The sequence below is a fragment of the Durio zibethinus genome, chromosome 10 (assembly GCF_047325235.1).
Source record: "Durio zibethinus cultivar Kanyao isolate XHJ-2024 chromosome 10, ASM4732523v1, whole genome shotgun sequence".
Lineage (NCBI taxonomy): Eukaryota > Viridiplantae > Streptophyta > Magnoliopsida > Malvales > Malvaceae > Durio > Durio zibethinus.
The window spans coordinates 26,254,529-26,278,125 of NC_143171.1; the positions used below are offsets into that span (position 1 = coordinate 26,254,529).

The 23,597-nt window shown below is 32.3% G+C and overlaps 1 pseudogene across 1 annotated transcript; it reads right to left on the bottom strand.

Moving 5' to 3' along the window:
- Positions 1-8,915: 8,915 nt before the first annotated feature.
- Positions 8,916-22,806, bottom strand: LOC111292461 (auxin response factor 2-like; annotated as a pseudogene). Its single transcript, XR_016345479.1, has 7 exons — positions 22,761-22,806; positions 22,514-22,626; positions 22,281-22,370; positions 22,009-22,185; positions 21,688-21,923; positions 20,150-21,584; positions 8,916-19,103 (listed from the first exon to the last, which is right to left on the bottom strand). The product of XR_016345479.1 is annotated as an auxin response factor 2-like (transcript).
- Positions 22,807-23,597: the final 791 nt, after the last annotated feature.

Consider the following 23,597-nt stretch of genomic DNA (forward strand, 5'->3'; position numbering starts at 1 on the left):
TACAAAAAAAAGAAAATCTTTTCAAATAAGACAAAAATATAATAAATAAAAAAAATTATTTTCAAATAAAATTCTTTACAAAATAAATTCATGAATTCTACCAAACTATTAGGGGTTTTTTCATGAATTTAAGCTTTATGGAATCTACTAAACTCTTGAAAAATTCTATAAATTGATTTTTTTCAAAAAATAAAAAACAAAAAATAATTTTATCCTCCAAACAATTGGATGATTGATTTTCAAATTAAGTCTTACCAAATTATTGAGAGACGTAATGAAATTCTAAAAAATTTTTACAAATCTTTTTGTAATAAAATCTCATCAAACTATTGGGAGATCTGCTTTAAAGTAAGTTCTATCAAACTATTGAGAGACTTTACTAATCTTTTCAAATAAAGAACTTTAATCAATCCGACGACGGAGTCTTTTTAAAATGGGACACTAGTCCTCATGAACACTCTTAAGGTGAGAGAATTATCTTAAATTACTGTCAAACTATTAAGATAATTTTAATACTATTTTTTAATATTAAATAATTTGGTAAATTACAAATATGATCAAAGCTTGGATAATTTGAGATCAAACTGATATCATCTTTTAATGGACATTGTGAGGGTGTAATAACCTTTTTCACACATAATCATACTCTCAAACCTAAATTTTGATTTTACATATTAGAATCTACTATTTAAAGATACCTAAGTCAATCTTGGAACTCCTCTTTAAATATGACAGGTTCAATCAGGTGGCCAATCACACCTTAATAAAAAAAGATTCGTAGTAACTCCTCTAATCCATGTCTAACAGTAGGTCCACAAATCTATATGTTAAGACAGTTTGGTGACTCCACTGAAGACATCAAAAGTCAAGCCAGTAAACAATTTCTTATTATCCAAGCCTTGCCTAATAAATTCAAATTTTATTTTCTTTTTATTTCTTTTCATTACTTATGTTTGTTTTAGTTATTCATTTATTTATTATATATATCTGTCATTTATTTGCATGTGCATAACATAAAGCTCCTCACCCAAGCTTTATCTTTAAGAGAGAGTGAAATACATATGCCCTCGTAAGATTTCATGTTTTCATATGGACCTGTAAAACACTCCCATTCAAATTGAACCTTTTTCACTTATAGCTTATGATGGGGGAAGATTGGGACGCCTTACTAGTCTGTAATGGACAATGATGTAAAAAATAATTTGAGAGCCTTTTAAAAGTAATCCAAGCCACATATAGTTAACTTTAAGAGCCCAATCATAGATAGAACCATACCTACCTTTGTGTTAGAAAATCCTACATAAGACCCATGATTGGATGTTCATTTGTAACCTTATGTATTATCTTTTTGTATATTTTTACTATCCCTATATGTTGATCTCTATATTTATGTATTTTTTTTTACTAACTCTTCTCTTTTATCATGCATTCACATCATTAAAAGGAATACTTGCCACGAAATATTTTTTAACAAAAAAAATCTCAGTTACATCCATGAAAAGCCTAGGTAAATCCTCTGCTAGCTTAAAAAGAAAGTTTGAAGAGTTGAAGCTTACAAATAAAAGGCTAAAAATGGAAGTCCAAACACTGGAGCAAGAAAATGATGGATGGAAGAATTTATGCATTGACCTTAATGCAACAAGGTCATCCATTAATTAGGAATTGGCCTAACTCTTGCAAGAAAATGGACAACTACGGGCAATACTAGAAGAAAGGGATGCAATGCTCCTTGAAGCATAAAAGCACATCTAGATGCTAAACGAAGTGGTAATAGGAATCGGAGCTCAAATAAAGGTTGTGGTTGAAGAACATGAATAAATGAAGGAAGCATATGTGCAAAAACATAACCAATTGAAGTCTCTGCTTGATCGAATCATTATGGCTATTTACGAAGCCAAGGAATGATAGAGATGATTGAAAAATGAAAAACAAATGTGCCACCAATGGGAGTACACAATTAGAAATTGGTAGATTTCCTTAACGAAGTGTAGAGCCAATATCGATAAGCCATGGGTTTCTTTTCTCAGTAGTTCTAGAATTTCATGGATGTAATATTAGATTTGGTTAAAAATAACTTTAATTCAATAAAAATTTTCTTTGATAACAATTGCTGTGGTAAATTTTACTTATTGCATTCATGCATTTTGTTTTAGTACTCATTCTCATGTGTAATTTTAGAGTTTCATGGACATCATTTTAAATTTGCACATTGTGGGAAATTAAGGTTCAAGGATAGCTCAACATTGGTATTATACCTGGGCTAGAGCCAAGAAAATGGAGCAAGATAATGCCAATAATCTCGAAAAGATAAAAAAGGCCCAAGAGATACATGAAAAAAAATTAAATAGGATTTTAGACGCTCTGAAAAAGATAAACAAAAGAAAAATAATAGAAGAAAGCATCTCACATGAAGATACTAAGCCACTGTATTCTCCAGATTTTACTTTGCATCAGGCCTAAACCATTTCAAACTTTCAACAACAACAAACCATGTTCTCAAATTACAATCAAGGGAATGTTTAAAGCTATACCAATCTTATCTTCACTGAAAAGGTAGATGAGCCCATCCAAACTCCCAAAATGGATTAAACCAAAAAAGAAATAAAGTTACAAACAGCTGTATCTTCGAAGATTATAAGACTGATCAAGCTATGAGCATGATTAAAAAAAGATTATGGGCTATAAAAGGCATTGATTTTTATGAATCCATGGATGTTACAAACCTTTGTTTGGTTTCAGATATTGTGATTCTTTTAAAATTCAAGGTACTACAATTTAAGAAGTATAACGGTACCAAATGCCCCATTACACATATAACAATGTATTATTGTAAGATGGTAGCTCATGCCAGTAATGAAAAGTTACTCATACATGTATTTCAAGACAGCTTAATCGAGTCTACTACAAGGTGATATGTTCAGTTAGACATGACTCATATTCGATAATAAAAAGATTTGACTCGATCATTTATTAACCAATATCATCACATCATAGATATGGCTTTTAATCACTTATTATTACAAGAAATAGAGAAAAAAGTAGCTAAATCTTTCAAGGAATAGGCCAGATGTCATTGTCTAGGTACAACCTTTCTTAACGAAAAAAAATGATAATGCTATTTGTAAGCACTCTAAAGTTGCCATCCTACGAGAAGATGATAAGGAACATGACTAAGAATTTTATCGATATAGTGATTTTAGGGGAGATCATAAAAAATACAATTAAGAGTGATAAACTGAAAGAAGAAGAATCATCTGTTACTAAAAAAATGCCTAATAAAAAAGAAAGTAAGACTCAAGCTATAAGTTTCGACAAGCAGCAATCCAAAAACTATCCTCAGCCAATCTATCTTATATCTCATTTTTTTGTAAGTCATGTTTCTACTGTACTCTACCAGTCAACTCCATGATCTTCTTATCCATCTCTTTTTAAGCCTTCCATTTGTCCTACTACCCTAACAAGTGGTGCACAAGAATCATGGAATAGGAAAAAATATACATTTGACCCTATTCTTATGAGATATATCGAATTATATCAAGAGCTTTACAAAAACCACTTGATTGCTCATATTTTTACAAAATAACCTGAACTTCCCTATCTCAAATGGTATGACTCCACTACTTACTGTGACTACCATTTTAGGGTGGTGAGCCATTTTATCGAAAATTGTATCCCTTTAAAACATATGGTGTAAAGTTTGATCAAATAAGTGATAACAAATTTTGATGCCGGTAGAAACATGACATCTAATATTAGTGGTAACCCATCACCTAATCATCCAAAGGCATAATTTTAGGGAGGTTGATTGGAATTGCATATTATTTTAGATTTATTGAGAATATATATTTTCTTTTATGTACTTGGATTTCATCTTATTTTTTATTATTTTAATAAAATAACAGATTTGATGCATTTTCATGATATTTTTCTTTTATGTGAATATCATTTACTTTTACTTTTACTTTCTCATATCTTTTTCTCATAGCCAAATAATGAATATTTAGACAGCCATAATGATAATTTAGAATTTGACTTTGAAAACACAATTCATGATGATTTGATTGATAAATTTAAGATTGTTGGTCTATTGGAACTATAAAATAAAAGGATAAATCTAAGAAAAATTTCAAAAGTAATGCAATACATGATCTTTGTAATTGTTCACAAGTCTATTCTTAGTCAATGAATATCTTTATTGAGAGTATTAATGTTCGAAATGAGAAATTATCATCTTTTTTTTAGCCTTCCATAAAAAAAATATTATCCCTTGTTATTCGATTTAAGCTTGTTGAAAATTTTTTTTAAGAAACCCTAACTAAGGATTACCCCACACTGAGGGGCAAAGCCTTTTTGTGATTAAGTTTTCTTGACAAATGAAAAAATAAAAAAGAAAAAAAAATTGATAGGGCAAAATACCAATGTGTTCCACCAAAAACAAAATTGATAGGACAAAATGTCAATACGGTTCATATGAAGAAATGACACTTGGTTTAATTACCCCACAAGTACAATTTGAGCCTATTTTATCCATCTCTTTGGCAACCTTTACTATAGCCTACGTTATATAACTCAAAAATCTATTTTGATCAAATGTGAATACTCAATTTGGAGGATCATGAATTGAATTAAGGTAAGTTTGCCATTGGATTGTGTGAAGTTTTGATCAAAGTGTCACTAGTGGATCAGAAGATAAATGGGAAAGAGGTGTGTAAAAAAAAAAGAGAAGCAATTGCGAAAAATAAAAAAATAAAAAAATAAAAAACCTAAAAAAAATAAAAAAAGCAAGAAAAAAAAGAAAAGAAGGAAAAAAAAAGAAAACTTAAATTGAAAACTCAAAAGGACAATTTAAGTAAAAATAAAAAGTTAAAAAAATAACTTCATGTGAAGATCCCTGGAATGAGGATGATGATTGACTCAAAAATTGAAGATATGCATTTTTGAAATATGATTCTGATTTTGAGTTCAAAATTATCTAAACAATCGTTATTTTAGATGTTAATATCCTATTTGAATAAATCATAGTATTTTGTCTTTGCTCACCCTTGAGTTGTCTTTGACCCAACATTTTATTCTTTCAACAATAAAGACCTATTTTTCTTATCCTTCACTAAATGAACATTCTTTAAATAAACCAAAGAAATATACATGTCTGTCACTGATTTGAATGATGGCAAATGAATGAATGACATTTTTCATAAAAAGTTTTTCATTTTTTTGAAAGAAATCCAAGAGGAGACAAATAAAAGAAGCATGAGAAAATGATTTACAATGGGGCAAACAAGGTAGTCCAGTGATGAATCTAGTGATAAATTGGTAGACACAACCTGTGAGTTGTGACCAGATAAGAAGAATGACATGATCAACTGACAAAATTTACTCTGAGACTATTAATACTAAGAAGCTAAGAAGAATTGGTGGAGTCTTGTGAACTTTGTCACTACAAGTGAAATATCATGACAACAACATTATATACATTGTGTTTACATTTGCATCTTGGATAGGACATGTATTTATATCATTGCAATATTACTTATCACTTAATCAATCTCGGCTCAGCCCATATCATTTTTTTTAACTTGTGGTTTCGCTTTGGTCATTTATTTTTGACTTCAACTCGATCTTGGTTGCTTTATCTTTTAAACTCATGATTTCATCCTAGTCGTTCGATCTCGATTCAATTTAAATCATTTTTTTTACTCATAATTTTACCTTGGTCATTCATTTTCGACCTTGACTCAATCTTGATCACTTTATATTTTAGAGTCGTGATTTTATCTCAATCATTCAATTTTAGTTCATTCAGATCATTTTTTTTACTTGCAATTTTACCCTGGTCATTCATTTTCGACCTTGACTTAGTCTTGGTCGCTTTATCTTTTAGACTCGTGATTTCGTCCTAGTTATTCAATCTCGGCTCAATCTATATCATTTTTTTGACTCGCGATTTCATATCGGTTGTTCATTTTTTAACCTTGACTCGATCCTTGTTGCTTTATCTTTTAGACTCATGATTTTATCTCGATCATCCAATCTCGACTCAGTCTAGATTATTTTTTTAACTCACAGTTTTATCCCGATCATTCATCTTTAACCTCGACTCAGTCTTGGTTGCTTTGTTCTTGTGATTTTGTCTCGGTCATTTGATTTTAACTCAGTTTAGATCATTTTCTTGACTTGTAGTTTCATCCTGATCATTCGTCCTAGACCTTGACTTAGTCTTGGTCACCTCATTTTTTAAACCTATGGTTTCATATCTTGGCTTTGTCTAGATTATTTTTTTGATTTTGGGTTTTGTCTCGGTCATTCATCTTCGACCTTAACTTAGTCTTTGTTGGTTTATCTCATAGACTCATGGTTTCATCCTAGTCATTCGATCTTTGGCTTAATCCAAATCATTTTTCTAACCCATAATTTTATCCTAGTTATTACTACTTATTGATTTTGGACCAGAATAGAGTGGCTATCTAGATCTTTGCATTATTCTTATATAACAGGAATATGCAAAGAAGGGCAGTTGTAGACACTCATCTGTGTCCGAGGTCGATTTTTATTCTTTGTTATTACTATGGTATAATATGCTATTTTATATTATTATTATTATTATTATATTTTATTTTAGTGTCTTTCTTCTTTCCTACCTTGTTTTGATTAATGGTGTGAATTTGGAAAATTGAAATTTGGTCAAAATAATTCAACATAGTCAAAGGTTTATTGTATAATTAGGGCTTACGAATCCAATCTAGAAAATTAGCAAAGAACCTAGACCTAAAAGTAAGGTTTGGACAGAATCCAATCCTAAGATTCAAGCTTAGGATTGATTCTGTTCGTTTTCTCAAATTTGTCCTAAGAATGCCTATAGATGGAATAGTTCTTAGAGGACACAAACACCATGACATGGGAAAAAATTTGGTGGAAATATGATTGTTACTTTAGAAACAGTTTCTAGGCAGAAGGAAGTTTTTAGGATTTTGGTTTTTTTTTGGTTCATCTAAAATTTTTGGGTTTAGATTAGGGTTTCTGGGTTTAGATTTAGATTTTTGGGAGGTGTCTGAAAGGATCTAGGCAAAATCTAGAGAATATTGGGAATTTTTTAGAATTTTTTTGAAAAAAACTGGGTTTTGGATGAACTATGAATTTTTCAATGAAAGATTAAATTTTCTAGCCTTTTTTTTTACCAGTTTTTCAGAAACTAGTGGGATTCTCAGCTTTCGGTTAAAATTTTCGATGAGGTTCTTGAAAAATTTTAAAGAGAGGTCAAAGGATTCAGTTGTAGAGAAAGAGAGAGAACATGGGCGTTTGAGGCCAAAACGCTGAGGAATGGCCTTTATAACGATCCAGAACGATGTCATTTTGGACAGCCCATGACCTGCGGACTCGCGCGTAGATCCGACCCGAATTACGAGTTTTTTTTTTTTTCATTTTCATTTTATTTTTGGATTTTATTTTTTTTTAATTATCTATCTTAAGTTTTTTATTTCATTTTCAGTTTTTATTTAATTTTATTGGATTTTATTTTTAAAAAATATTTTATTTTTGAAAAACAAAATAATCAAGGGATATATATAAAAAAAATACAAAAAAGGGAAAATCATTTCAAATAAGACAAAAATAAATAAATCTTTTTCAAATAAAATTTCTTACAAAATAAATTCATGAATGCTACTAAACTATTTGGAGCTTTTTTATGAATTTAAACTTTATAGAATTCACCAAACTATTGAAAAATTTCATAAATTGATTTTTTTTAGGAAATAAAAAAAATAATTTTATCCTCTAAATGATTGTAGGATTGATTTTTAAATTAAATCATATCAAATTATTAGGAGACTTAATGAAATTCTCAAAAATTTTTATAAATCTTTTTGCAATAAAATTTCACCAAATTATTAGGAGATCTATTTCAAAATAAGTTCTACTAAACTATTGAGAGATTTTACTAATCTTTTCAAATAAAGAACCTTAATAAATACAATGACAGAGCCTCTTTAGAGTAGGGCACCAGTCACCATAAGTACTCATGAGGTGAGAGAATTATCTTAAATTGCTACCAAACTACTGAGACAATTTTAAGACTAATTTTTAATATTAAATAATTTGATAAATTACAAATATGATCAAAGCTTGGATAATTTGAGATCAAATTGGTACTAATTTTTGATAGGCGTTGCAAGAGTACTATAACCTTTTTTACATATAATCGTACTCTAAAACCTAAATTATAGTTTCGTAGATCAGAATCTACTTTTTAAAGATACCTAATTCAATCTTAAGACTCTTCCTTAAATAAGATAGATTCAATCAAGTGGTCCATCACACCTTAACAAAAAAAGATTTATGACGACTCTTCTAATCCATGTCTAGTGGTAGGTCTACAAATCTATACGTTAAGACAATTATCCACCACAAATGTATCCTCCACCTCAAATATATCCTTTACCACAAATATATCATTCTCAAATATATCTTCCATATCAAATGCATCAAGAAAAAAGGCCACAAAAATAGGGATGGAGTCAATTGACTTTCAAAGTGAAAATAAAGAATTTAATTCTCTTTATCATTCTACCATGTGGTAAAATTTGAAATATATATATCAATAGTTATAATTGATAGAATTTGAAATTATTATTTTTTAAGTTTGTAATTTTATTAAATATAGATGCTTGCTATTTAACATATTATATTTTGTTAATATTTTGATTTATCTAGATTAATATTTAATATGAACTTGGCTCAAGAAAAAATTTTGTTGTTAAACCAAATATGAATATTTTATTATAATCAAACTAAAATTGTAAATAATTTTTTAAAAAAATAAAAAAAATATAATATCATAAACTATTTTAAAAATCATTAAATAAGAGTTTTTATTATTATTATTATAATTATTACATTTTATAACAAATTGTGCCAAATTAAAAAAATTTCACGATTGCAATGACCTCGATGACCGCAAATATCTTTATTATATTTGAAAATACGATAAACGTAATGGGATAAAAAACGTGACTGCGACCGCTATTTAAATCCCTGGGATCAGCATCTTCAATTCCAACTATGAAGCTTTTAAATTTACAATATCAGATAAAAAGAAAATCAATTTTCAACTCGCCATCATCATAAGAGAAGATAGTTACTGGTATATTTATTCAAATAAAATGTGAAAGAAGACATTGAAGCAATTAGTACTACTATTTAATTTTAATTTAGCGATAAAACTATGTTTTAGCATCATCCTCAAAATAAGAAACAAGCCATTGTCATAACGTATAGATCCGTAGACCTACCGCTAGATTTGGAATGAAAAGAATCGCCATCAATCTTTTTTAGTTAGGTGTGATTAATCACCTGATCGAAACTGATCTGTAAAATAGAGATTAGATTTGGAAGTTGATTGCGCATGAAAAATGTTGTAGCACCCCCAAAATGCCTATCCAATGGATGGTACCAATTTGATTTTGAATTATCAAAGACTTGCACATTTTTATAATTTACCAAATAAGAAAAAAAAATTTATTTCTTTATTTCTTTTTTTTACCCTTTTTTTTAAACAATGATTACAAAAATAATCTTGTCTTCTCTTCTCTTTTTTTTTTTTTTAAATGAAAAAAAGGTCAAAAATGAAATAAAATAAATCAAAATAAAAAAAATAAAATAAAATGAAAAAAAAATCTACGATCAGGTCAAGACGCAGGTTGACGTGCGAATCTTTAGGTTGACACGCGAATCTTGGCTTACCAAAACGACATCGTGTTGAGGTAGTATATAAGGCACCCTTCAGCTTTTTTTCCTCATAAACCCCAGAGCCTCTCTCTCTCTAACCCTAGACGCTCATCTTTTTCTCTAGAAATCTCCTTAGAGCCTGCCAGAAAGTTGAACCAGAAACTGAAATCTCACTGATTCTAAAAACTTCGTCAAAAAATTCAATCAAAAACTGAAAAACCCACCAATTTTTGGAAAGCCTATCGGATTCTGGAAACCTTGTTGGAATCTTGTCGGAAACTTTAACTTTCACCAAAAAATTTAACCGAAAAATTCAAAATTCTTGAAAAAACCAAAAAAAAATCCAAAAAAATCTTTAAAAAATTCAAAAAAAATCTTAGATCATTGTAAACCCTTCCTGAACCTCTTACAACTTTAAAATCACCTTCAAAAACCTAAAATCCCACCAAAACTCTGAATCAAATCCAAAATCCCAATTTTAGAATCCCAAAAACCCTTACTGCCAGATTTTTTTCAAAATTTCCCCAACAATTTCTTTATGTTTTCTGTGTGTCTCTTTGTGTGTCCTTATTCTGTAAAATTAGTCCAATTAATAGGTAGCGTAGGATCAATTTAAGAAATGGACAAATCAATCTCAGGCTTAAATCTTGGGATTACATTCTGTCCAGCAAGATTTTCGAGTCTAAAATTTCAGTCATTGACATGATTTGCAATCAAATTTTTGACCCAAGATTCTGAACCTGATTATCTTATCCACGTGCATATTGAATCGAAAAGAAAAGTAGCCAAGAAAAAAAAATAATAATAATGGTAAAAGCATATAATTGGACTTAGATGGGCCAAAATGAGCCCGAACCAAGATGGGCCCAGGTTGGGCCAGAGCAGAATAGGCCTAATCAGGCTCGAACCAAAATGGGACCCATTAGGCCCAAATCAAATGTACCTAGTTAAGCTCAGACCAAAATAGGTCCTATTAGGCTCGGACCAAAATGGGTGTCTACAGTGCCCCTCTTTGCACATCTTTGTCAGATAAAGATGTTGTAAAGACCTAGACGCCCACTCAACCAAGGTCAGATGACTAGGATTAAGCTACGAGTCAAATAAAACGACCAGGACCAAGTCGAGGTAAAAAATAAATGATTGAGATGAAATCATGAATCATAAAAAATGATCTAGACTGAGCTAAGATTAAGTGATCGTGATGAAATCATGAGTCAAATAAGCCGATCAAGATCGAGTCGAGGCAAAAATAAATCATCGGGATGGAACCACGAATCATAAGGAATGATATGAATTGAGCCAAGATCAAACGACTATGACGAAATCACGAGTCAAATGAGAGGACCAGGACTGAGTCGAGATCAAAAATAAATGATCGAGACAGAACCATGAATCATAAAAAATGATCTGGACTAAGTCAAGATCAAGCAATTAGAAAGAAACCACGAGTCAAATGAGACGACCAGGACTAAGTCGAGATAAAAAATAAATGATCGAAATGAAACTCTGAATCATAAAAAAATAATCTGGACTAAGCCAAGATCAATTGAGTGAGATAATGCAAATGTATGCCTTATCTAAGATGCAAATGAACATTAATTGTGATACTAAAGCTTTTGTATTCTCGTTTCTGTACACCTTTAACATAGAAACCATCGGATATTATCCTACATGTTCACCTTTATTGTGTACTTTAACGAAGAAATTCCCCTTCATATTTGACAAAAAAGCTATTTTTATCAATCTGGAGGTACATTTTTTACAAAGAAACCATCTTTTATCAACCTAAAAGTAAGCAAAAAAACAATTTTTCATTATCCTAGAGGCATTTTTGGCAAAGAAACTTTTGTGTCTGCTTGTCTATTTATCCTAAAGAGAGCCATGAAAGTCAATTTTCTCTTTTTTTTTAGGGTTCATCTTTTGCCTTATCTCCTTCAATCCTTCAAAATGACACACTTTTTAAGATTTTGTTCAATTATTAATCATTATCCTTCAAAGCATGAGGATGCAAGTTATACATTTCTTTCATTCATGGCAAGATATAAAGAAGAAGAGAAATGTACAAGATTTAGAGAATGATAAGATAGCTTTTATTTATTTGGATAATCAGTTACAAATGATGATGTGAAGGAAAAGAATGCACAGGAGTGACATTTTAGAGTAACAGTGCCTCAGAACAAATGATTAGATAACCATGACAATAAATCTCGGATCGCTTTCAAAAACTCAATTAAAACTTGATGTCCCAACACTTCAAAGCTTTTCAAAATTTACTGTGCTTGATATGCCTTCCCAAATAGTGCTAATTCCAATTGCTTTTCAGAGTTTTGACCCTTCATTTGGTTCTAAGTTACCCTTTCAAGTTTTCGACTTGAACTTCTCTCTTTTTTATTTATTTTATTTTTTATTCATTTTTTGTGGTTCAAATCACCCTTTCGGGTTTTTGATTTAATTTTTCTCTTCTTTTTAATTTTTTAAATTTTTTTGTTTTTTTTAAATCAAGCAAAATACTCTTTACCGTGTCAAAATTGATAGGACCAGAAAGTTCATCTCTATCCATTTTTGACAAGATCAAAGCTTTCTCGAAAAAGCTTTTTTTACCACATAAGCCCTTCCCAATTCAAGATCCATTTTCCTATATCATCATGTTGACTTGGAAGAATCTTTTTCAACATAACTCTCCTTTTCGAAACTACCAAGATTTGACTTTTTGTCTTGAGCTCTTATCATTTTTCTTTGGTATAATTGGCCATGGCGTAGGGCCATCAATCTCTTTTCTTTAATAAAGTTCAATTGCTCATAACTTTCCTGAATCCATTTAACTTCCTCTAACCCACTTCTTATAGGACCCTTAAAGATGAGATTTCTACTTCTACTGACAGTATAGCTTTCATCCCATAAACTAATGAGAAAGGAATTGCCCCAGTAGAGGTACGTACGAAAGTTTTATATGCATGTAGAGCAAAAAGCAATTTCTCGTGCCAATTCTTATACGTTTCAATCATCTTCTCCAGAATTCTTTAGATGTTCTTGTTTGCAGCTTTCACTACCCCATTCATTTTTTAGTGATATAAAGCTAAATTATGATGCTTGATCTTGAACTGAGTACATACTTCTTGTATCATCTTGCTATTTAAATTCTTGGCATTGTCAGTTATGCTTCTTTTTGAAAGCCCATCTCTGTAAATTATTTTTTTTTATGAATTTACGGACCACTGATCTAGTCACTGTTGTGAAAGAGGTAACCTCGACTCATTTTGTGAAGTAGTCACTCATCACAAAAATGAATTTGTTCCTATTTGCAACCTTTGGTGTGATGGGGCTAATAACATCTATGCCCCACATAAAAAATGGCTAAGATGGTGCTATGACATGCAAAGCACTGGATGGAGCATAAATCTTGTTAGCATAAATCTAGCATTTATGATACTTTCGAGTCTAATTGATGCAATCTTTTTTCATTGTCAACCAATAATATCTAGCTCGTATAACCTGTCTTGCCATTATGTGCTCATTTGCATGTGCGCCACATACACCACTGTGCACCTCTTCAACAATTCTTTTGGCTTTAGATGCACTTACATAATGTAGTAACACTTGGTCCTTACACCTTTGTACAAAACTTCCCCATCTAAAAAAAATCACATGGCAAATCTTCTCAAGATTCTTTTATCATTTTTTATGGCTAGGTCTAAGTACTGTTGGTTCTTTAGATATCACATAATATCATGATACCAGGGATGGCCATCTTTCTCTTCTTCAAAGTTGGCACAATGTACTAATATATCTTTGATATCCAATTTGATAGGTTGAATCTCTGTAGTGTCATTAATCTGTACCATTACGGCTTCATATCCCGGTGGGCAAGGGTAAACCATGGCTTCCTCATTTTGGCTTCTATCATCCACCATGTGAATGGATAACTTAGCAAAAGCTTTCTCCCACTTCAATTTCTTTTTTGTATCCTTTTCAGCTTTTAGAAACATGTATCCTCTAGAAGTGAAAATCTCATTTAAGTAGGGAACAACCATCGACTCATTTCTTGCCTTTCTGTTAAGGCTTGGTACTCTTCTATCTCATAACCCAATCTTGCTCTACCACTATTGTTTTTAAGCTTTAGGAATTCTCTCATCCCTTGAAGGTTTTTGTCTAGATCGAACCTAATACTTTAACCCTTGTTTACCATCTAATTAATCATGATTCGATTGAATTTAAACCTTTTATCTATTGCATTGACAGGTTCAAAGGATCTGTATGAGCACTATAATGACTCTTCTATTGCTTCTACATATGGGGTATTTATAAGTTGAGTCACCAGTAAATCTTTCTCTTTCACCACAATCATCAATTGCCATTCTACATTGAATTTGATTTTTTAGTGTAATGAGAAAAAGATGGTGTCTATTTTATGGATTCATAGTCTTCCTAATAAACAGCTATATATGAGAAAAATATCCATAACTTGAAATTTTATATTGAAAACACATGGACCAATCTAAATGAAAAACTCAACATCTCCTAATACTTCTCGCCTAGTCTCATCGAATGCTTGGACTACCATTTGATTGTCTTGGATAAAAGACATATCAAAGGGCAACTTTGCCAAAATAGACATAGGCATAACATTAATAGCTAACCCATTATCGACAAGGATCTTAGCTATTATAAGGTCTTTGCATTTAACAGTGATATGAATGCCTTGATGCTTCTTTTACCTTTTGATGAAATCTCATCATCACTAAAAGAGATATGGTGTTGCACTACTAGATTGCCTGTCAGATAATTTACATACTTCATGGAGATATTATGGGCCATATAAACCTGATTCAATACCTTTAACAAGACATTGAGATGAGATTTAGAGTTCAAGAGAAGCAATAATAGAAAAATTTTGGGTGGCATCTTATTCAATTGCTCTATCATAGAATACTCATTGTGCTTGACTAGCTTAAAAAAATCACATGCCTCTTTTTTAGGCACAAATTTTGACGTATCCTTCTTTGAGATCTCTAGTTCAGTTTACTTCTTCTTTTTTTTTGATTTATTCAAAGTCTCAAAAGTGTAACATCTCTCACTTCTAGTTGTGCCCTCTACTCCTGTTATATGGGTAGTTTCAGCTTTAATACATGCTTTTACTGCCCTTGAATTGTTACCCCGTATTCAAATTCCAGGGCACTGCTTTGTTATCTTTATAAGGAAATGGGCGTGAAACTTTAAAGGCTATTGGTTTAGGAACAAACTTATTCTCAACTGATTGTGGCTTCTCTTTACAGCGTATAGTGATAGGTTCTGACATCCACTCGTCTGTCATAGCCACTTCAGTGTCTTTTGAGGCTCTCAGCTCTTTATACAATTTTATTTGGTGAGAGTCCATCAGTTTTTGAACTTCACCATGAAATTGTTTGCAAACATCAGTTAAACGACCTAGTGTCCCATCATGATTTTTACATATTTGACTTGGGATATGTTTTCCCATATGAGTGCATAGAGCCACTGGTTGTATCATTTCGACTTTACATAAGGCTTTATATAGCTAGTCAAGTAGCATCTTAAGCTCTTCTACCTTTTTTTTCACATGTTTTTCACTTGTGTCCAAAGCATTGACTGTATGACTAGGTAAAAGATTCTCACTGACATTAGGTGCAAAACTTCCACTGGTGTCAAAGCTTATCAGCCTTTCTTAATCAAACTTTGTACCCTAAGTTTGAAAAGAATGTAGTTCTCAGTAGAATATCCTGCCACCTCGAAATGGTAGTCATAATAGGCATTGGAATATACTATTTAGGGTAAGGAGGTTCAAGCTATTTTGTAGGGACAGAGGCTATCAAATGATTTTTGTAGAGCTCTTGATATAGGTCTATGTAGCTTATGGGTATGGGGTCAAAAGTTAGTTTTTCTCTAATTTTGGTATTACTTGTGATGCTGGCTGAGTGAGTAAAAGATCTTGAAGAAGATGGATAAGATGGTTAAGTGGATGATTGGTGAGAAAATGCATAAGTATGATTCACTGTATGGTATGTAAGGTAAATAGGTCGAGTGTAGCTTCTAAATTGCTGTCTTTCAAGACTCGTTGCTTGAGTCTCACTTTCTTTCTTCTTAAGTGCTCTTTTAAAAGATTCACCTTCTTCAAGCTTACCATTCTTGATAGTATTTTTTATTATCTATTTTGAAATTATCATTTCTATAAAATTCTTGGTTGCATTTTTTATCTTTTCATAATAAGACAACTTTAGAATGCTCACAAATAATGCCATGATTTCTTTTTCTGTTAAAGGAGTTGTATTTGGGTAGCCATATCCCGTCACCTTTAAGCATATTGCTTAAAGGACTCGGATGTCTTCTTTTTCATTGCTTGTAAGAAAAGACGATTGAGAGTTATGTCAATGATGTGATGGTACTGGTTAATAAAAGATCTGGTTAAATCTTTCCATGTCTTGATGCTAGTCCCATTTAATTAAATGTACCATCTTATCATAAATCCAGTCAAACTGTCTTGAAACATATGCATAAGTAGTTTCTTATTATTGGCATGTGCCATTATTTTACGACAATATATGGTGATATACATGATAAGACACTTGGTACCATCGTATTTTTCAAACTTTAATACTTTAAACTTTAGTGGCATTACCATGTATGATACCAAGCAAAGTCTCACTGTATCCATGGATCTATAGAAATCTATTCCTTCTACAACCTTTAGTTTTTCTTCAAGTCTATTCATAACTTGATTAATTTAGAATTTTTCAAGGGCATAGCTGTTTGTGGTTTTTCCTTCTCTTTTACCTCATCTGCAATAAGGAGTCGAATGGACTCAACTATTTTTTTGACAAAGACATGATTATCATAGCTTTGGGCATTCTCATGACTTGGTGCATAGGTCATTCCTGGATAGTTGTACTTCAAAAAAATTATCTGTTGCGATTGAAAAAATGGTGCGATTTGATTTTTTGGTAGGTCAAAGCCTGAAGGATATGCCAAATTAGTAGCTTCTTGTGAAATATCTTCTTTCACTGATTTTCCCCTATTTATCCTTTTCAGGGCCTCTAAAATTTGGCTCAACTTTTTTTTTTAATGCTTCTTGGGCTTTTTTTATCCTTTAAAAGTGATTTGTATTGTCTTGTTCTATCTTTCTAGCTCAAGCTCGAGTATTGTATTGATGAATAGCTATTCTTGCACTTTAGTACCACAATTAAAGATTCAATGATAATGTTATGATAATGAATGCATGAGTGAATGTGATGCAAATGAAAGAAAGTAGAAAGTAAAAGGAAAATATTTGCCTTTTGAAAAAGATCCAACAAAAAAAACTTTCATTTATTCCACAGAAGTCAATTTTACATCAAAGCTAGTGCTGTTCCTCTATAGAAATACCTAACTTGCTCATACTAGCCATAGCTTCCTCAATAAAGTTTAACAATTTTTGTCCATACTCCCCTACTAGTGCGATCAAAGCTCTCAAAGTCTTAGCCTTTTTTGCTATCTTGCTTGCTTGGATCACGACTTTGCCTATATGAATGGTAAGGTGTTCTATATATCTCTGTCTTCCTAACCCTTCTCTTTTGTCACACCACACCTAATAGGATAATTTTTTGTCTCTTTCTGTAAAAAACCTAACACAATTTTTTTGTTCACTTAACTTTGATGTCAAAGTCAGAATGTGGTCCGAAAGCCATTAGTTTTCCTGCTCAGCCTTTATGAAAGCATTGTTTATGTGGTCGCATTCTTCTTTCAACTCTTCATTTTCACGAGCCAACTTAGTGTTATTAATTCTTTGGCTTGTACCTATATATGCAACCTCTTATGCTATTGTTGTAACTCCTTCAGCTTTTTTAGGGCATCATTTCGTTCTCTAACAACTTTCTGGGCCTTGTTGTATTCTTTGAAAATTCTATGGTTTTGAACTTCTAATTTTTCTACATTGTTTTGCCATTGTTCTTTTTCTTCCTGTAGCTTTAAGACCTTTTGTCTCAGTTTCTCCTTCTCTATCTCACACTCTAATTTCGAAAGCTATTTATTAGACTATTGATGCACTGGTAAATAATGATCCTGAGACCCAAATGCAATCTTCTGACCTCTCTTATTTCTCTAAACCAAATACCCTTGAATAACTCGATCAGTGAATGGCTCTAGGCTTACTCTTTTAGGTTTCTTCTAGGCTTTAATTATGTTATCAATCTTTTGAAAGGTTTCAAACTCCCATATGAGCAGTCGAACTAGCCGAGCTTGTGGATTATAGGAATAAACTGTTCAGCTCTATGTTGCCTCTTTACCATTAATGGGGTATAACTTGTTAACCCTCATAAGACTAGAAGTAAGACCCCTGTCTCATCTCCACATTGGTATAACATAGGTTCTCTGCCCATCCATAGAGCTAACCATCTTACCTGACTAGCTGTGAGTCATTGTAGCAAACATTTTCACTCATTTTCAGTTCTTGCCTCTGGTCAAGTACTCTGACAGAATTCTCTAATCGGACTCTAAGTGTGGAGATAAAGTTTAGTAAAAAAACTTTTCTTGCATTCAAAATGATTCTTTATCCATACATATAATAAGGTTATGCAACCCATGAAACGTGTTTTGTCCATCTGCCTACAAAAACTCAAAGATCTGATAATTTCTACCAAGATAACTAGTGAAAGATTACAACCTCTTTCACTTTGCTCAAATAGATCCACCACTTCTATCTCACTGTATCCCAAGACCTTAAGGAGAATAACCAACCCATATATGGCCAGAGCAAATACATCTATTCCCTGATCATCATCTGGATGCTTAATAATGAAATCTCGAAAGACCCTACAGGGAATACTTTTGTGATCACCTTTCTTTCGAATGTATGAATCTATAGTCTCATTTTTCACCCCTAACGTATGACTCAACTTCCTGTGACTCTTTGATTTGTGTTTGTTCATGTATATTCTATTTCGATACAATAGATACATACCCATCAGAGTTGAGTACTCCTTAATTATTGATACTATATCAACCTCATTAAAGATGAAACACTGGTATAAAAGATCACAAAATTATACCATCACCCTAATAAGTGAGTAATCAACCTCAATTGACAAAAGATATGCTATATGTCTAAATTTCTCACAAAAAGCTTCATGCCTTGAAGAAGTTATGCCATTCCATTTGTCTAATAAGCTTTTCAAGTTATAGTGTTTAAGGAATAGGTGGACTTCTCCTGATAGTGTAAAGACATGACCAGATGACAAATAATCTCCTTCTTCTAGCTACTTCTTTTCTGATTCGATCTTCACCTTTATGGGAGAATCACATTTAAACAGCATAGATGAGGTGCAAACTTGACGTTCTATGGAATCCATGAGGGTCTTTACTGAAATAGCTTTGGGGCAAGAATACTATACAATCTGTGAACATGTTCATGAATGTGTGCAAAAAGAAATAAAAGAAGACAAAGAAATTAGTTAGTCATTTTAATGAAATATAGGAAAAACATAACAATTAAGATAATAGCATGACTTAGAATTTTGGATTATCTACAGAGGGTGAAAAAATAAGGCTCTATCAATGGTTGGGCTTCTAAATTCAAGTATATATGGTTTGGGCTATTTCTAAAAGGTTCTCAAATTGTTTCCTATATCATGGTCTATTACAAACTAGTAAGGCACTCAAATCCTCACCCATTATAGGCTTCAAGTGGAAAGGATTCAATCTGTGTAGGAGTATTTTGCAAGCCTATGCAGAGACATAAAATCTCACGAGGGCATATGTACTTCACTCCCTCCTAAAAATAGAGCCTAAGTGGAGGGTTTATGTTATACACATGTAAATAAATGACAGATATAATAAGTAAATATTTAGGCAAATATAAATACTAAATAATAGGGCAAACAAATAAACCATAATAAAGCAAATATAAGCTATGGAAAGAGGTAATTTCAAATTTGTTAGACAAAGCCTGTATAATAATAAATCTTTTATTGGCTTGACTCTTTAATATGTCTCCAACGAAGTCATCAAGCTATCAAACATATAGATTCGTATACCAACCGCTAGACTTGGAATGAAAAGGAGTCACCACCAATATTTTTTGGTTATATGTGATTAGCTACCTAATTGAAGCTGATATGCAAAACAAAGACTAGATTCAAAAGTCGATTGCGCATGGAGAAGATTGTAACACTCCCAAAACGCTCATCCAATGAATGGTACCAATTTGATTTCGAATTATCCAAGCCTTGCACATTTTTATAATTTACCAAATAAGAAAATTTTCTTTTCTTTTACTTTTTTTTATCCTTTTTTTTTAAACAAAGATTACAAAAATAATCATTTTTTCTCTTCTCTCTTTTTTTCTTTTTTTTTTTTAAAATAGAAAATAATGAAAAAAAAAGTTTAAAAATAAAATAAAATAAATCAAAATCAAAATATAAAAATAAAATAAAATAAAAACCTGCGATCGAGTCGGGTCAAAACGTGAGTCAGTGCGAGGATCTTCGAGCCGACACATGGATCTTGGTTACCAAAATGATATGGTGTTAAAGCAGTATATAAGGCACCCTTCAACGTTTTTTCCTCAAAAACCCTAGAGCCTCTCTCTCTCTAACCCCAGACGCTCCTTTTTCTATCTAGAAATCTCCTTAGACCTGCCAAAAAGTTCAATCGAAAATTGAAAATCCCACCGGTTTCTGAAAACTTCACCTGAAAATTCAACCGAAAACTAAAAAACCCGTAAGTTTTTGAAAAGCTTACTGGATTCTGGAAACATTGTCGGAATCTCATCAGAAACTTCATCTTTCGTCGAAAAATTTAAAGTTCTTCAAAAAACCTAAAAGAACCAAAAAAAAATCTAAAAAAATTCAAAAAAATTCCTAAATCATCTTAAACTCTTCCTGATACTCTTACGACTTTAAAATCACCTTCAGAAACCTAAAATCCCACCAAAACTCCAAATCAAATCTAAAATCTCAATTTTCGAATCCCAGAAACCTTTACTACTAGACTTTTCCCAGAATTTCCCAACAATTTTCTTTATGGTTTGTGTGTGTCTCTCTGTGTGTCCTTGTTTTATAGAATTAGTCCAATTTATAAACAGCCTATGATCAATTCAAAAAACGGATAGAATCAATCTCAGGCTTGATCCTGGGATTGCATTTTGTCCAACAAGATTTTTGAGTCCAAAATTCCAGTCATTGACATGATTTGCAATCAAAGTTTTGTCCTAGAATTCTAATCCTAATTATCTTGCAATCAAAGAATAGAAAAGGAAACGAAAAATAAAAAGTAAAAAATAAAATAATAATAATGATAAAAACATCTAATTGGACCTAGATGGACCAAAATGAGCCCGAACCAAAATGGGCTTGACGAAAATGGATTTGGGTTGGGCCCAAACCAAAATGAGCATAATTGGACTCAGATCAGAATGGGACCTATTAGGCTCGAATCAAATGAACCTGATTAAATTTGGACCAAAATGGGTCCCATTGGGTTCGAACTAAAATGTGTGTCTACAGCCATACCTATGGTCAAGAGGTTATTCACTTTCAAATCTCATTTGGAATCTCATCCCTATTGAGTAAATGATCCTCATTGATTCCATGAACTGATCAAATGGAACAATAAAATCTGCTGGGCATGTCCTGATATTGAAAATTCACAAGAATATCTGTAGTTAAAAATTGGTAAAACAAAAAGCTTCAATGAATTGCAATAAAAGAAACCTTGGTTTGTAATATATGGTGAATAGGGTTCTTCTTGTGTAGGTCTCCCATGCAATTGCATGCACATCGGGAGACATTTCAGGACTTGAACTTGTAGAAGAAGGAATATCGCCCTGTGGCCTCATTGCTCGCCGTAAACCAACACATAGTTGTCCATTCTCGCTTCTATAAATTGCATGTCAATTCGATGTATTAGTACTCATGTTGAAACAAAGAAGAAAATCTAAAACAACCAAATGTCATCAGAGGTTTGAGGAAGAAAGCCAACCTTAAACAGACAATTGCATCCCCAACAGCAGGCCTCTTGGAGCTGACAAAATCCCTCCAACCTCTTACAAGCAAGTGCCTTTGTGGTTGACCCTATCTTCAAGTGAACCAAATACGAATATAAAGCTTATTATTCAGGTTTAAAGCATTACCCTTGAAAACATGCTCAAAACGACACCAATTCCCGTGCAAATCCATGGCAACCAACTCCTGTTTTGGATGTTGCATTGACAAGTCCTGTGAAGCAAGCTTGGAATAGTTACAACTCAATTTCTGAGAATGAAAACCAGAATTGCATATTTTGAGGAAGATCAACACGAACCAAAGGTGGGAAACATTCATCAGCTTGACGCTTGAGCAGTGAAAATCCGCCATAGATGCTTGTATCAAAGGGAGTCAGGGTTTTACAAGAGAAATGTACAAGGAACTCGGAACAGAGAGAAAAAGCGACTGGACTGACGATTGGTTCAGGAAGTAAAGTTACTTGCGCAAACAAGGTTCAGCCTATAGTTCACACAGCAACGCAATTTGTGAAAACCAGAACACAAATCCGTACAACTTAAAGTAGAAATAAAGCATGCTCAAAACTCTTACCTTTAATTGGATGTTAATCACACGGCAAAGGATCTCGGAAGGAAGATCGTACATTGGCAGGTCAATTACTTGATTAGTAGAGGCCTCAACCTGATGCAAAAAAAAAAAAAAAATTCCATTTATAATATGGAAACTGAAGCCTCTTGAAATCTAACGGGCTAGAGAAACAGCAGTAAAATCAAGTATTAACAATTAAAAGCAACAAAACTGAAAGAGCAGAAGCTTGAACAAACCTGTTCTAAGTGTCCTTGAGGAAAGTAGAAAACACGTTCTCCTTCCCTAGGAACTGTCACCAAAGGACCAGCACATGCATGCCATAGACCATTGTAAAGGGCCGTTTCAGGGTCTTATCCACACATGAAAACCAAAACAAAACACCTAACATAGAAAAACAAACCCCAAAGATCATCCCAAAAGAAAGCAAATAAACGGGCTCAAGTTTTACTAATATTAAAGAAACAAGCAGATTGATATATTTACCTGTGGTGGCAACGAGATTAGTGAAATGACTGTTTTGAAACTCCATGGGAAAGCTGTTTTGAAGTGGTACTGATGGGAAGCTGTTTGGAAAAGGAAAGAGCTCAGAGAGATCAACTGTTACTCTTTTGTGAGTGGCAGACCTTTGAAAGCAGGAATGCGATGGTAGCCATGACTTCAACAAGGACAAGTATTAATTTCTACGACGACTCAACGACAGGCTGTCGGGCCGGTAAACGCAATCAAGGATTTTTTTCTTTTTGTTTTTCACGTAAAAGATAAATTTATTACTACAGGAATATGGTTAAAAGATTTTGACATCATCAAACGTAGAGATAATCCATTTTCATACCTTCCTATATTCCCCTTTTTCTTTTAGTTTAAAACGAGGAGAGGTAATCCATTTCAGGGCCATAGCAAACCATTTCAAAAAAAAAAAAAAAAGTACATAAAGTTGATAAATTATCCACTAAAAAACACTGCTACAATAGAAATTAAATCTAAATTACAGGCGAATGTATCATTCTATGTTACATTTACTTGCATGCATCAATTTAAACAACAAGGTGATTTCTTCATTCCATCCACCGCTCTCAGGTTCCGAGGTTAATTACAGCCAACTCCCTTAATTCGCTTCTAATTATTAATCAAATTGATGTATGCAATTAAAGTAACTCAGGAGTATCACTCTGACTTATTTCTCAACTCTGTTCCTCCCATAGTATCGTGTAGAAATGCCCATAAATTTGATATTGTGGAATAATTTCAGATAAAATCTAAGGACAAGTAAACAATACATTTGCAATTCACAAAACTTATTCAGTAAATAAAAGAATTCTA